This window comes from Battus philenor, unplaced genomic scaffold (assembly GCF_028537555.1).
Source record: "Battus philenor isolate CCGP_79_NKW_IND1 unplaced genomic scaffold, ilBatPhil1.0.hap1 SCAF_24, whole genome shotgun sequence".
NCBI classification, from domain to species: domain Eukaryota; kingdom Metazoa; phylum Arthropoda; class Insecta; order Lepidoptera; family Papilionidae; genus Battus; species Battus philenor.
The window spans coordinates 10,100,054-10,115,285 of record NW_027181687.1 but is presented as its reverse complement, the minus strand read 5'-3'; positions in this window follow the sequence as shown (position 1 = coordinate 10,115,285).

Here is a 15,232-nt window from a genome sequence, read left to right as displayed (position 1 = left end):
TTTTGGTGATGGGGATGTGTTAATAATTGCATAATAAATACGTGAACGAAGATATATAACAACAATACCGCCAGGATCTATCGTTCGATTATTTATAATGAGATGAAATCTAGGAGGATAGTATGCAGTGGAAGATAGACAAGGTGTTAAGCAAGATTCTGAAATAAGGATGGCATGTAGATGTGAACAGTTAAAAGATGCCAGCATATAGTAATAAGCCAGAATGCTTTGCGCATTAATGTAGACTATATTAATGCATTCATAAACATCAAAAAACTGAAGAGAAAGGGACTTTGAGAGAGAAGCTAGCATCACTAGTTACAGAGGCAAAATCCTCATTGTCAGTATTTAGATCATCTGTAGATGTTGATTAACACATAATGTAAGGTAAAAAATTATATTTTTAAATATTATATCCATATGCCGGTTGTTTACTGTTTATACAGAAAGAAATTTTAACAGTAAAAGTGATGTATGGACATGTAACAAAGACGTCAAAACAACAGCATAACGATGCAGAATAAAAATAAAGTGCAATATTACACCTACTTTAGGTGTTTTATTACTGTATTGGAACACACATCACTTCTTAGCTACTGCCGCGTGCCAAGTTTTGTGTGCTGCCGCAGTATTTGTCATAGCCGTAGGTATTGCAGTGTTCACAAAGATCTGACCGAAATCAGACAAACACGCAACTTGATGGCGACCACCTGAGTTCATCACAAACACAATGCCCTGGTTTGTTCAACATTTGATGACGCGAATTTTTCGCGTGCCACTAGAAAGATGCCATGCCGTGCCCTAGTGAGAAACTCTTTCGTATCGATATCGTAATGTCAGACAATTTGTGCTTTGTCTTATTGCGTCAGAGATTATCACGGACTAAGGTGTACTGCAACTTTACAAGAATGGGTCACTTTGTACAATATTTACATAAAATAAGTTCTAAGTTTTACTTTTTACTTATTTAAATTTAAAATTATTACGGAGATAGATCAAGTGCGACTGTTCTGTACAACTAATCAACAGTTTAATCCAATCCAATTTAATTATTACCTATGGTATACAAAAAAGTTTAAAAATATAACTAGATGATGACAGCGGCCAATTTAGATCAAGTTGGCCGGACTTGACTTACTTAGAGACAACAGGACCCACAACAATAAACTGATAGTATTATTTCGAACCTTGCATTACAAATGGATGCCAAAGCGTGACAAATTTATTTCACTCCACGGCAACGACCGGCCTCGTATCGTAAAGTGTATTTAAGGAGATTTCAGTGCAAAATTTCGCCGCAGCGGTCGTATTGAGCGGAAATTGCTTCTTTTGAATCCGAAAGACGCAGAGCGCTTTGGCCGATTGCCGATTCATCACATTCGTAGAAATCGAAACTTGGCTCTTAACTTGGATTGCATCAATACGCATGACAAATTTTTAAGATCCATTTGCTTGTATTTGCAAAGCTTTTTTGGCACGTACGGATTAAGTAGAAGTTTGAAATAGATTACATATACCATCATCATCATCATCATCACTGCTATCATCGACCTAGCGTTGCTAGAATCCAGGGACTTTCCTCGATAGATCTAGATTTCAAATAAGACATATTGAAAACAGACTGAATACATAAAGACGATCTTTTGATGACCTTAACAAGCCTGTCCTTGCCTATCCACCTTGTGGTCTCCATTGCAGTACTTTAGTAGAGAGCTCCTCTACTAATAGCTTTATCATATAATCATTTAAACAGTAGGAAGATCACAGCTGTAAAAAGACCACTCCTATAGATTAACAATTCCGATTGCAAGACCGTTTACAATCTCCAGGGTCTACCGAAGACTCAAACAAGGATGTCTGTTCTCCTTGTGGATCGTCATAAGGTCTAATATCACTTCCGTCGAATAAAGCATCGGATGTATATAATAAAATGTTATAACGCAACAGACGTAAGTCACCGAGTGCGATTTATTTGTAGAATAAATAAAAAATAAAATAAACCCGGCGCTAGTATTAAGGAGCGGGGCTTACAAATAGCTTTTACGATGGTTCGCACGCCGAGGCTATTGTCCTCGTATTTCACACGTCACTCCGGCCATTACTTGCCTTGCGTTTTTAAATTGCTCCCGGCGTCCATCTGAGATAATAGGAAACGCTTGTCCACTGTTTATTGCAGCGTGGAGTTAAATAAACCGATACGCTATAAGATTTTTCAAAAAAAACTTTTACATATCAAAATAAAATTAGGATTTTTTATTTTTGTTTTATTTATTAAGGGATGAAATTAATAATATCATATATAAATACAAACAAACCAGTGGCTATTACAAAATGCGATAGAGTAGAAAAAATTCAAATCAAAAATTTATCTTTTAACATATATATTTTAAACTAATTTAAAACTTAATAGATAATCAAATTTCTTTAATTAATTGTTGATTAATATATTTACTATTTATTGCGTCATTAATGTGATAAGTATTATGAAAATCTTTAAGTTTTTATGATATAGTTATTTACGTTTGTGTTAATGATTACTGTAAATGTCTTCATTAAAGACAGCATACCTTTTTTTTTTAATTTGACCTCCATTTAGGGACCTTTATTTCCCCCGGCTATGTGTGGGGTAGAGACGTTATATTTTATATATCGCGTGAATAGCTTTTCTGGTTAAAATTTTTATTTTTCATTCCGTCATTATATCTTATCATCGTCTTAGACCTTCATAATATCACCTTTTCCATCGTGTATCACCCGTCTTTCATCGCCTTCCTTACCTCATCTTCGATCTTAGATCACAGTTTGAATTACAGACAAATTTTGGTACCGTAGTTTTGTTTCCTTTCAATTAATTTATGTACATTTATTTGTAGTTCCTTTTTTAAATTTTATTTTTATAGTTTTTACCTAGACATTTTTATTTTTCTATCTCAGAATATTTAATACATTCCTTAATTTACTTGCTTTGGGGTTTTGTCCGACACCTATACTACTGTCTTTTTTTTAATTATTGCATACTGCACTATCTTTGTGCAAAAACTTAAGAATGATGGGCGCAATTAGTCGTCGCTCATTAAAAAGGCGATATTATCTATTTCTATTTTTGGTCCCATCTCTAATTTGGGATCAAAGCGGAATTCTCTAAACACAGGACAACCAGCGATAAGGCGCATTATGGTCTGGTCTTCTCACGGTTTACAGATGCACGAAGAACTTTCCTTGAACTCTAAGCTTAACAGGTACTCAGAGAATCCCCCGTGCCGTGATTTATTCTTTAAAAAAACCCTTGTTGAGTTTCTTTCATCTGTTCTTCTCAAGTTTGTGGCATTTATTATACGATCATGAAGTAGTTTTAACTTGACAACAATGAGAGATACAATACATTTGAAAAATTGAATAAGAAATATTTCATAGAATCGGGCGTTATTTTGCGGAAGTCCATCCTAAGTAAGAAAAGGACTAATATATAGCTACTTCAGCTATGCAGCAGTAGTCGTGCAATAAAGTGCACCGCCCGCCAGACCGCAGAGAGTCTGTGTTTGGCACTAATCGATGTAACATTACTCCTGAAGATGCCCCTTCAAGGGGTGAAACACATGTTGAGTGGTTTAACGGTGGCAGTTGTGTAATTCGCATTGTTTGCCGCATGCGCATTTGTCAGCGGGCTAGCGGGTGGTGCACTTTATTGTACGACTACGACTGCATGTGCGGAGGTAGCTATATATTGGTCCTTTTCTGAATTAGAAATATTATGAAAAGAATAAAGTTGGTTATAAACAAGCGGCAGTAGACTGAGACTTGCGAACGTAAGTCGCGTGTTCGATTCTCGAGATACAGTATGATGTCGACTTGTCGTTGCTCGCAAATGAGTTTCAACAGGATGGACAACAGCGTCCTCTGCGTTTCATAATACCACGCTGAGATCGCCCACCGCTTCATAATTTTTGTGGGAGACCAATGTCTTGCAATGGGCGTCTATAGGATGAAATGACGACAAAAGTTTGGCTTGAATAAAAATATGAAATTTAATTGTTATTTTACACGACGATACATACAGACGTCGGTTCTTTTATAAAAAAAATTACAATAAGATTTTGACAAAACGGCGGCTTAATTTTGCAAGCATTTGTGACTTACCATTGTAACAATTATATTTGTAACAAAGCTCAATAAAAATATTCAGTTGTTGTCTATCTTTAACGAATAACAGTTTTGTATATAATCCAATATCGTAACAGAAACATATACGGTCATGCTATAAACTTAAAATACACAAAAACTAGAAAATAATCCCGTTACAGTGTAAAGGATTTTGAAGCTATTTATTGAGGGAATCTTTGAAAGTGATCGTACAAAAACCCGTGTGAATTTGTCGTGAACTATTGTTAGATCTGCTCGCTTTGTAAGAAGTGAGTCAAAAGCGTTTTAAATTAAAGAACGCTAGTATAGACGATCTTAATTTGATTCTAATTTAGAATCTTGTAGCATTCTTCTCATGTATATAATTTATTACTGTTGGTTTGGATAATAATATGAATAAATTAAAAAAAATTGTTATTGGACGACGGGGGTCATAAAATGTAACAACACATTGATATCCTCTAGTCAATTCGGTTTTGTTTTCGGACACTCGTGGTATGATTTTGGACAGGGCTTCACATTTTTAATATGCTTTTTATTTCCTCAGTTAACATTTATTACATTATTAGTATATAGTTTTATATATATATGTTTTATTATTATCTTCATAGTTTGATTGCAATTTTTATTGTTATTTAATTTTCATTTTTTCATTTCCTCCTGTTTGTACATGCATACTCGAAATGTTTTATTTTTCGGTACTGTTTCTTTTGATCACGTCCTCAACTATGACCCTGCAGTATTTGAGTATTCACAGTTATAGATCGGCGTCTTATTAAACGGTTTTTAAACGGTTTTATTTAGTTCGACCCGTACGGAATTTTTTTGTTTATTTATTTGGGTCAAAATTAGAAATTGAAATTTAAGCACCTTCCCGTTGTCAGATTGATCTGAAATTTGGTACACACATTTAATTTAGATGACAATACAATATAATAAAATAAATAACATTATGAATATAAGATGGCTGCCGATACAAAATGGCGGATTACGTATTTTTCCTTAACCCCCTCAATATGGGTATTAAATGAAAGGGCTAAACTAGTAAAACACGATGATTATGTTAAAATTTATAATTCAAGATGGATGCCGTTCCAATATGGCGGACTAGGTATATATTTTTCCACAACCACCACAATATGGGTGTCAAAAAACCGTATAACTTAAAAGTTTTTAAATGTATTTATCTTTTATAATGATTTTTGGATGTTGTAATGTTGAATATTTACAGTCTCAATTGAGTTGATATGTCCAAACATAGACGAAACCTCAATCGATAATAAAATATTAAAAAAAAAGTGTATACAGAGATGTGATTTTTTTTATCAAGGAACATTACGTCAGAAACTATATGACGGCTGCAGAGGGTTGTCACTTCGCATTATTATCTATATTTACTCTTGTCATCCAATATTAAAATCTTTTTATTACCCGTGTTGCAATGGCATCCTCGGACTACACCACTGTAGTAACTTGTTTAAAACAATGATTTTAATACAGAAATATCGAATTTGGACATATTAGGGGACCTTGGAGGTGCTTTTAACACTGAAATACTCTTCGTAAATCAAGTAAACTTGTCTTTTTTGGAGGACAGGAGAGTAATCTCGTTTCTGTTGATATATTTTACAGAAAAATTCATTGATTTTTACCACGCCGCCATTGATTTGTGTACTAGATGGCAAAAGGTTGTTGATAACGAAGGTAAACATATTGTTGATCAGAAATAAAAACTTGTTAAAAATGTAGTCGTGTTAATTTAACTTAAGAAAGCGAAATTACTGTCCCCCTAAAATAAAATCTCTGTAAATAAATTATATAATCTTCTCTATAATTAAGTAAATAGATTGTTCGAGTCTTGTTATATTATTATTTAGAAAGTCAATTAATTTAAAATTGTTTTCTGTGTTTTATTCATTTATTAATTTTTAAATACAAGCTTATGGTCAGGGTTGTGTACATCAAAAGCAGACTAAATGTTTAATTTTGTAATTTATTATATAAAGCTAATATAAATTTGCATTATTTTGTCGAAATTAGAAACAAATGTGAATAATATAAACAAATAAATTGTTATAATTAATGAGAATCTAATATATAAAATTCTCGTGTCACGGTGTTCGAACTTGAACTCCGATTTTTACCAAATTTTACATGCGTATTCAGTATGTCTGAGAATCGGCTACTATCTATTTTCCATACCCCTAAGTGATAAGGGTGGTCCACCCCTAAATTTTATTTTTAAGTTTTTAGACAATTTTTTTGGTTTTTATTTTATTATGATACAGCATACAAAAATACATACAAACCTAAATTTTCACCCTTCTACGATCAACCCTTACCTTACATTTGTTAATTAAAAACTTTAATTTTTTTTGCAAAACAACGTTTGCGGGATCAGCTAGTAATATAATAAAAATGCAGTATTAGTTTTAAACATGTTAAACCACTGTATCGCAACTGAAGGCTCTCTGCGGAAGCTTGGCGTCGTCTTAAGTTGGTCGTTAACAGTATTTATGACGTCATCGGGCAGTTAACGTCCGCGCGCAGATTCATTAAGTTTATGACCTCACGCTCCCGTGACGTCACGCGCAACTGTGTCAAGGATTTGAGAGAACGTGTACCGTATTAAATGAACGGTGGGGTGGTTGAAAAATTATGAAGAGTAATCATATGTTCATTGCATATTTAGACAAATCCACAATTTGACTACACAGAATGATTGAATGAATGAATTCGTGTCAATTACACATTATCCAAACATAAATGGTATCAGAAATAATAAAAAACGTAATGATAATAAAAATCTCTTACATAATTCGGATTACTACTTTTGGAGCCTCTCATTCAACCCCTATAGTGGGTAGACAGGGAATTTATTTACATTATAATCTTTCATTCTTTCCTCTTATTTCGTTCACAAAATCTTTCATTCCTTGTCATACATCGCCTCACTTTGTTCGCCGTCTCTCCAGAGTTCTTTAATTTCACTTTGATTATTTATACCATTTGTTTAACAATTTATTTATTCTTAATTGTAATTTATTTTCTTACTATCTATATAGTATTCATAAATGTTAAATAAATTATTGCTTACAATGTTCCTCCTGACTTTTTACTGCCGGAAGTCATTGGCCTGGGTTATAGTCTGCACAGCGATGAACCTCCACCCTTAATGTGACGACTTCGATAAGGCTGTCAGAAGACTCCAGATGTGGGCAGTTTTCAACCGTTCCTATATATAATTTATAAAGAAAGTCCAAGTCCATCTGTGGACGTCGTGTGACTGCATAATTATGATAATAGTGAAATAGCTCGGTCAGTTACAGTATTGATGCAAATGTAAATTTATTACTAACGTTTAACATGTTTATTTACCACCTTTTAATCTTGAACCACTTTTTACGACCCTCCCTTCCATAACTGAAATATAAACTGCATCTTAGACATAGATACGAAATAAAATTAAAAATAAAAATAAAATTACGTTAACAGTGTTTCAAGTTTTTACCTCGAATGCGCGCTTTAAAAGCGTTTTTTATATAAATAATCAACAGATTATTAACAGGTGCAAAAGTAATGTCATAGTGTGAAGTTGTCTTAATTTTTACAAATGGCTCCATATGTCACTGTACTTTGACATTTATAATGTAGATATATAGATATACTTTATTGCTTGTTAACAACTAATTCTGTATATATTCTATATATTTCACAGACATAAGAGTCTGTGCCGTTTGTTTTACTGTTACATTTAATATTTCCGAACATGTTTTTAAGAATATTTCCTAACTTAAATCGTAAAATATTTAAACTAAAATTGAAGTCAACTAATTATAATTCTTTTTTTTTTAAATCAGTGGTGTCTTGTTTGTTCTTAACGTCGTCCTGACAATGTCCAGGTAAGAAAAAGACCAATATTTAGCCACTTCCGTACATGCAGTCGTGGTCGTGCAACAAAGTGCACCGCCCGCCATCCCGCTGATTAATGCGCACGCGGCAAACAATGCGAATTATAAAACTACCACCGCTAAATCACTGAACACGTGTTTAAACTCTCCACGGGGCATCTTCAGGAGTTACTTTACACCGATTAGTGCCAAACACAGAGTCACACACAATGTCTAGGTTTTTAAATTACGCTTAGTGCGTTACTTTAAAGCTGTTTGATATACAATATTTTAATCCTGTTCAGAATTTATTTATGTATAGAATCATATGACTTACAGCAGAAATTATGATGACGATGAAGCAATAATATAATCAATATTCGAGTAAGTTATCACTAAAGACGTTACAAATGACTTCATGAAATTCTTTTATCACGTAATAATTAAATTGTATATGAAGCCGCCATTCTGAAACAATTATTTTTATAGCGATCTTTTTAATAGGTTTTCCCAACTTTAAAATTGCATTTCAGACACCGCTCATAGACCGTTAGTCGAGTTGCAATAAATAAAAGTTATATCTGAAAGTTCTTCCATTTCTTCGAGAAAAGAAAAGTTAGCGAAGAAAAATTTAAAAACTGAAGCAATGTGAAATATGCATTACAATTATTAAGCATGAATATATTCAGACAAGAATATTATATTCTAACAAAAATACATTTGTCACACAATAACAGGTGATTTTAATATATATACATAAAGCACATTTAATTTCAAAAAATGTAGGTTACACCGTACCTAAAAATCAAAGGTTGGGGAGATATGAAATATTTAGTTTTTTCTTTATGTAAATCTAGTAACTAAAAATATTTGCTCATTTTCGGAAGTCTAAACATTTTTGTTGTTAAACATTGACAAGTAATAATTATTTAAAAGTGAAAAATGTAAAGAAATTGACCTCGTGTTTTAAAAGGCGTAGAATAGCACAGTAATCACGTATTTATGTCGTTTACTTCATAAATGAGTTTTTATATATAATTGAATTAAATCTTTGATATCTTTGATTTTTGGATATAGTGTACTATATGTTAATTTACTAATGAGCTATATATTTACTATTTAAACCTTTTACACCTATTTGAAATCTCCCTGTATAACGTAGTTTTGTATTATATCTATAAATAAGACCGTGTCCGACCTTCGTCAAGACGATTTACGAAGTTAATCTAACTGTAACAGTACATTAAGACGATGTATGGTTTGTACATGAGACATCCCATGTATTTAATTGAACATTATTTTACGAAACACTCTATATATTCACTGAACATATATCTCATTTTAGATCAAGTTTACACTTTTTTATACTTTGTTTTTGTTTTAATTACATTAATAGATAATGATAAATTATTATTGCATAAATTTTATTATTTAATATTATTATACGCAATTATATCATAGTGTATCGTTGGCAGTTGTACTAATTATTAAATGTATTACATCCGTAAGCGTACTTCTCCTTAAATAGCGAATGAACATGCAAATGTATCACGTAAGAAAATTAAGTAAATCAAAATTACAATTAAGTAAAGTCAAAATTAAATTATTTAATTCACAGGTATTATTTATTTATTTATTAATGATTTTGTTTTTTATTAATTCTAATTTGTATCGCCTTTTTTTTTCAATATTTTTTTTGCTTTTACTAAACGCAGACAGTTGTGAGAGGGTTTGCCGCTATTTGATTTCTTTTCCCAGCTGCAAGGCACGAAAGCGTTTTAAAACTATTTACAATTTTTCTTACACAATATTCTCTTATGGGTATATACAGCTAAATTTTATACATATTAACAATACAATTTGGAAGTTTTACTCCATTATACATTAGTTGGTACATTATGTTATTTCAAGTCGCTGCCCAAGCACTATAGACCGTTAAATGCCTTGAGGTTTAGACCGATGTACCATTTAAGAGATTAGTCGAAACAAACAGACAGACAGAATTATTTTTAAAATATGTAAATTTTGGTATATGTACTGCGTATTCATATTTATATAGTAAAAAGCGGTTATTTTAATATTACAAACAGACAAACCAATTTTATATATTTGTATAGATTATAAGTCTTATTACATTTCGCAGAATATCATTGTTCTATATTAAGAATAAACATATAATAGGCATATGTGAAATTGTCAATTTCGAAAAGATCATATTGGAGATTCGAAATATATTTGTAGCTTTGCAATTTTCTTATCTATCGAAGAAAGGGTGAGGCTGTTATCCCACTGATTGATATATCATTTTGAATTTATACGTAAGACACGACACAATTGCGTTAGTAAATTGTATTGGAAAACGTTTCTAACTCTTAGGAAATGTTAACAAAGATCCCATTGATAGATTTATATAAAAATGTTAAATAAAATTTGGCGTGCTAAGGATTCTTATATTCGGTAAAAGAATTGAGAGTGGTGGGGTTGGAACAGCGTTTTGTTTATTGAGTCGGGAGCTCGGTCACTCGTTCGTTAACCATCGAAGTGATAAGTTTATTGGAAACTATGATAGGTGGTCTATAAGAGTATTAAACGTGAAATAAAATTATTTATTGTGCTGTCAATTGGAGTTTTTCTGATAATTTACTAGGTTACTAACATTGCCGTAAAGATATACATGATAATATCCCTTTGAAGTCTTAGTTTGATAAATTTGCGGTACACTTCGCATACCGGTGGCAAACCTTTTGGAAGATATAAGAATTTGTTTAGCAAATATAACCTGTTTTCATCGTATATTCAAAAGACCACCTAATTTAGTATAACCAGGAGCTTTATTTATGGTAAAATTTAATCTAAACCTAACCTCTAAACATTACGGTTGGTGTTTGCGTATCTTATTCAAATATGATAATTGTTTGTAATTATATAAGCCCTGTTATGTTATATTAAGGTTGCACGCTGTCATAGCATACACAAGGTGTGTACCTTTTGTCAGAGTAATTTGCGGAAGAAGTAATATTTAATAATTATTGGAAATATATTTGATTTGAGGATATGTTACTTGTTATGTTGCATTTCAATATAAAAATCAAATTAATGTAAAATTTTTTAGAATCTATACACTCTTTGTACAAGATAATCCGGAAATAGTTGTGAAAACTTTAGGTTTGATATGATGCCATTACGTTGTATAGTTTTATTGTCGCCTTAAAAGTTTTTGAGTTATACATTTGTTCATTTATTAAATATTTTACAAATTAAAGTGTTTTTGGATTTTAAGATAATTTCATTCGAAATTATTGGATATGCACCATACATTTTAAACCTCATTGGAATATGACGGCTTGCTGTGTATCATAATTATTACTGCCTGTTCTGCAGAATGCGCTGGATTATTGATCCCTGTTTGGTAATGTTTTTGTTTCATTTTATCATTGTTTGATTTTTCATTAAATGTTAGTGAGATAGTTTTAATTTTATATGTCTAAGTTTGTAATTTCTAACTGCCTTTTGTTTACTGTTTATCTCCATTAAAGTAAAAATCAAATAAAATATAAAAATATTAATTTATACTGTCTGTTTTAAAAATATTAAACACAAAAATTACTTTTAAAACATCTCCATTTTTAACCTTATAAAATTGGCAAACTGATTTTTGCAAAACATCCTATTACGTTGTAAAATATTTCATTAGAAAGTATACAGTTTAATAATTAATGTAAATATATTAAAGATAATCTATATGGAATTGTTCCATGTAATAATTTATGCTCTATTGGCTTTATTTACTAGATATATATAGTTATAAATATAGCAGACTGCTTATTGCAGATTAATGCGCAAGTTAAGCAAGAGATAACATATGTTTTTAAGACTTCTCTTTGACGTGTAATCTTCTGGAAGACTGTGTAAGCATCCGACACCATCTTCAAGAAAAACAACTGAACAATGCATGGGACATCGGCAGGCGATAGAAGCAGTTCTGGGTTAGGCTCTGGAGAACCGCTGCTCACCGGAGCACTAGCTTAGACTTATAGAGTTCTAAAATTAACTTCTTATATGTTAAACATATTGTCATAATATAGAAAAACCGATTTGTATAACCTTTTTAAAAAGAAGTCTCCAAACAATGAAACTTGGATATCTATATAAATAAAACAGTAAATGCAATATTTTTAGTAAGAAAAGGACCAATATTTAGACAATTCCGCACATGCAGCGGTAGTCGTGTAATAAAGTGCACCGCCCGCCAGCCCGCTGATAAATGCGTATGCGGCAAACAATGCGAATCACACAACAGCCACCACCAAATTACTCAACACGTGTTTCACCCCTCCACGGGGCATCTTCAGGAATTATGATACACCGATTAGTGACAAACACAGAGTCAACTGTCAACTCTGAGACAGAGACGGCGAGCGGTGCACTTTATTGCACGACTACCGCTGTATGTGCGGAAGTGGCTAAATATTGGTCCTTTTCTTACTTAGGATGGACTTTCGCGAGGTAACGCCTGATTCCATTAAATATGCAATATTTTTATTCTTATCAATTATATATAGTAAGGAAAGTATATGCTGTCCGCTTTAATATTACGAAAATACAGAATAAATGTACAAATTTTTAAGAGCTTACTGAACTTACTGCAAGGCATAGTTTTCTCCCGAAGATATTTATAGAAGTATATATCGTAATTGCCACGCTTGGCAGGTGGGGATTGTAGTCTGGTATCATGGTACACAGAGAACGCTGCTGACCATGTTCTGGAAATTGGCATGGCATTCTTTGTAGGCAGTGGCAATTCTAAATAATTAATGATCAAATTGTGAATTATATAAAATTGTATTCCGGGATTCGAATCGCGACCTACGTTTGGAAGTCTCAGTTCTCTACCGCCGGGCGGTTAGAATTTTAACAGTGTAAAATACACTTAAACTACAAACTCTTTGGTAGCTCATGTGCACTTTATTCCTGTACATCTTAATGGCATATTGTGAACATCTGTTTTGTTCACCTATAAAACTGTAGGTGGACGTAATTCATTGCGGTAGCCGGGCCATTGTCCGAACTGCACTTCAACTCGATAATCTTCTAGACTATGTCTTCCACTTTCATTGTTCTCCAGATCTTCGTATTCATGATTCCATATCGTTGTCAAATCCGAAGCGTAACCATCTCTATCTCTTGTTGAGTGACTATAAGCTTGTCAATAGGGTTCAGAGTAGGAGATCATGTATTGTTTGAAGACTAAAGGAAGTAATGGAGTAATATTAGATGAGAAAAATTTATAAATCACTATGCAGTCTGTGTGGATTTAAATACCGCCATCTAAAAATGATAAGCCACGTTCACTGTCACTGTTTACACACACATGAGCTAAACCTAAATATATATTTAGTTATAGATTTTAGACACACAGTTATAAAAAACAAATATTTCATTTCAATATATTCTTACCAAAATTCAGTAATCCAGACGTCAGACGTCTTTCATAAAGAAATGTATATGTGATACAAAACAAAGAGCCCAAGTGTCATTTGCGAGGCTCTCAAGGACGTACACCGAGGCTATATTTAAGGGACTGAGTAGGTTATTTGCCGGGGCTCGGTCGCGTGTGAAACAAATCTGTGTATATACCTACTTTATACGCTTCGCAGCATCCTTAATAAGATCGAAACAATTTCTTCTCGTTCCGCAAATTGTGTGATTGCTTGCACCGTTGTGTATACGAAAGCTTTATTGTGAATGTGAGGAAGGTTTCGTATTTATTGTAGAAACAATTCATTACGGTTGAGTCAAAGGTCGTGGAAGGTTTTAAATGTTTTATTAACATTGTAACAGCTTGTTTGTGGGTTGTTTATTTATTTTTAATTAGTACGTGTACACTACACTACACACACACACTCACACATATATATACGTCTATTTATATATATATATATATATATATATATATGTGTGTTTGTGTGTATGTATATATATATGTATATGACTATTTGTCCCTGCTGTGACACTGTATTACCAGAAGTTAACTTATGGCTTTTCGCATTCTAGTCCAAAACAAATAAATAAACGTGAATTTATTTCACGAATGGATGACATTTGTTTTTAATAACGTAAATTAATAGTCAGATATCATTTATGTAATAGGCCGTCTAAGTGCATACATAAGGATAGCAGCATAAAACCTTTTTACATTGAATGCTAATCATCTCCTAAAGCATGGGAGCGGTTAGGCTGGCAACACAGGCTTACATCACCTAATAACAATAGTATATAAAATCAACAGAGACCCTATATATCATCATCATTTCAGTCATAGTACGCCCAAAGATGGACATAGACCTACTTCATATATTTCCAATAGAACCAATTTGAAGCGCCCCCTATCAGCCTTCTGGTGACGACCTCAAAAATGTCGTCTATACGCGTCTTGCGCTGATGTCGAACGCTGCATTTACCAGCCTGTGGTCTTCACTCCAGAGCTTTAAGGCTCCAGGGTCCATCCATTCTGCGCTTTGCCTGCCCAAGGTCACTTCGACTTGCCAATCTGCTAGGCACGCACATGCAGGGATGCGCAGTGGAAACGTGTGCCCTGGAAACGTTAACCAAAATGTAAATAGATACGGAAAGCATCGCCTTAATGATGGGCGACGACAACCTTCGCCCATCATTTCTGTCGTTTGCTCGCAGGGTCGTAAGCAATTCAATAAAAAATAACAAAACCAAATAGGAAAATTTGAACTAGAATGAATAATATGTACATTTAAAAGAACTTATTAAATAATAATAGAATATAAGACAAGACTCTAATGTATTAAAAAGTCTAATCTAAACAAAGTTTTCCAATATTAAAAGATAAGAATAGAAAACGTAAGAATAAAATAAAGATTCGAAATAAAATTGTATCTAGCCACGTAAGAGTAAAAAAGAAAGAATGAAAAAACAAAAAAAATTGCTAGATATTGTGAAGGATAAAAGGAAAGAATAAAAGAAATTGAGAAGAATGAAATGATGAGTGTAGAATAAAGATAACACCCTGAAAAAAATTTATTTGTAAATAAAGTCCCTGTCCCAAACAAAATAAGGGTACGAGAGGCTCCCAATAGCGGGGGCCATAAAAAAATCTGCTAGGCAATTTCTGATTCAATCTCATAGAGAAATTCCGAGCGTAGTTTTCTCTATTGCCCAATTATAAGCTC